Source organism: Oryzias melastigma, linkage group LG3 (genome assembly GCF_002922805.2).
Source record: "Oryzias melastigma strain HK-1 linkage group LG3, ASM292280v2, whole genome shotgun sequence".
NCBI lineage: Eukaryota > Metazoa > Chordata > Actinopteri > Beloniformes > Adrianichthyidae > Oryzias > Oryzias melastigma.
This window is the reverse complement of record NC_050514.1, coordinates 7259864-7261828: the sequence shown is the minus strand read 5'-3', so window position 1 is coordinate 7261828 and position 1965 is coordinate 7259864.

Sequence of the window (1965 nt, the reverse complement as noted above, 5' to 3'; positions counted from 1 at the left end):
GTTGATGAAATGAATTCCGGTGTCACCACATGTCGCAGAAAGCCACCTGTTCAGTGCCAACAGCCTGCTGAATCTCTCTTCTCCTCCTTGAATTGTTGGAATGGGACAGCTGATAAAGACAGCTGCATTCATGGAGCTCACAGTTCTTATCAGTCCATTGAAGTCTTGCTTTAAAACTTCAGATTTTTACTTGGACACATCATTTGACCCTGTGTGTAGTACAATGTTTTGTACTGTCGGATACTTTGCCACAGTTTGCAGTAATCTCTCCTGCATGTCACTGACCATGTCGTTTGGAAAACACAGGACTTTAGTGTTCCTGCTGCAGAACCACTGAACATCTTTTACAGTGGAATCACCCACAACCAGAGTCTCAGGCCGAGCGATTGAGTGATATCCAGGTCTCTGTGTTTCTGGCCGTCTAGTTAGATATTTAGTAGTGATGGAGAAAGCAAAGTTTTTGGAACCAAACTGAATCACTTGGCTTTGAAATGGTTCAGGGTTGTGAGGCATTGACTTGGAAGGATATCGTTTTGTTATACTTGTAAATTTTTTAACTCTTGATATTTTTTTCTTTATCGCACATAATTAAAGTTACTGGCCAATCAAATGCCTCAGTTAAAGCGTGTGGTGTCTGCTGACCCAAACATCAACTCTTTGAAATGTTTGACAGATTCCTCCAAGCCTGATTTCAGTAGAAGGGTGTGGACTTCCAGCAAGCTTACTCCTGATTAGCGAGTGGTTGCCATGGAAATGTTGACTCTGACTGACTCGGACCAATCACTGCCTACTTCAGTTACGGCATGGTGATGTCTCTATTGCGGCAAAATGGTGATTGAATTCCCTTTATTTTGTCGGAACCAGAGGTAAGGCATTTTTGTTACAGCTGCTTTTGTACATTCTGTCAATGGTTCATTGTCAGTCTGTACTGAAGGAGAAGATTTCTGAACCTCCAGTGTTGGTGTGTTTTGGATCTTCTCTCTGTTTCTTCATTTTATTGAACCGCAGATGAAATCTTTGTGAGGTTTCTGGAGGAGAACAGAAAAGGTCAGAAGGAGCTGCTTTGAGTCTTTGTAGATCTGGAGAAAGTGTACATCAGGAACTGTCTGTAGATGAAGCAGAGATCAAGGTGGAGGTGGGAATGCACCAAGGATCAGCTGTGAGTTCCTTCTTGTTTGTGTGGTGATGGACAGACTGACAGATGAGGTTAGACAGGAATCTCTGAGGATCATCATGTTTGCAGATGACTGCAGTGATATCAGAGATCAGGTGGAGGAACATCTGGAGAGATGGAGGTTTGCTCTGGTAGAGAGAGGAATGAAGAACAGCAGCAGCAAGACAGAGAATCTGTGAATAAATGAGAAGAACTGAGTTCTTTGAATATTAAATATTTAAACCAATGTGGTGTTTGTCAGTTGCCTTTTTGCAAATACCATCAGTCTGTAGAGCACCAGCAGACTCTCTATGGCTTTCTGGGTCACTTCAAAAATCTTAATAGAGGGTTTCCTCCATCCATTCATCTTCTTCCGTTCATCCGGGCACGGGTCGTGGGGGCAGCAGTCTAACCAAGGATTCCTAGACTTCCCTCTCCCCAGCCACTTCCTCCAGTTCTTCTGGGGGGAACCAGATGCGTTCCCAGGCCAGCCGAGAGACAGTCTCTCCAACGTGTCCCGGGGCCTCCGCCCAGTGGGACATGCCCAAAACACCTCTCCAGGGAGGCGTCCAGGAGGCATCCGGATCAGATCCACCTCAACTGGCTCCTCTCAATGCGGAGGAGAAGCGGCTCTACTCCGAGCTCTCTCCGGGTGACCGAGCTTTTCACCCTATCTCTAAGGGAGTGTCCAGCCACCCTTCAGAGAAAACTCATTTCAGCCACTTGTAGTCACAGAAAGCTTCTTCACAAAAAACACACGAAAAAAAAAATCACTTTTAGAGCAATTCACTGTTTATTTCTTTGCAGAAAAA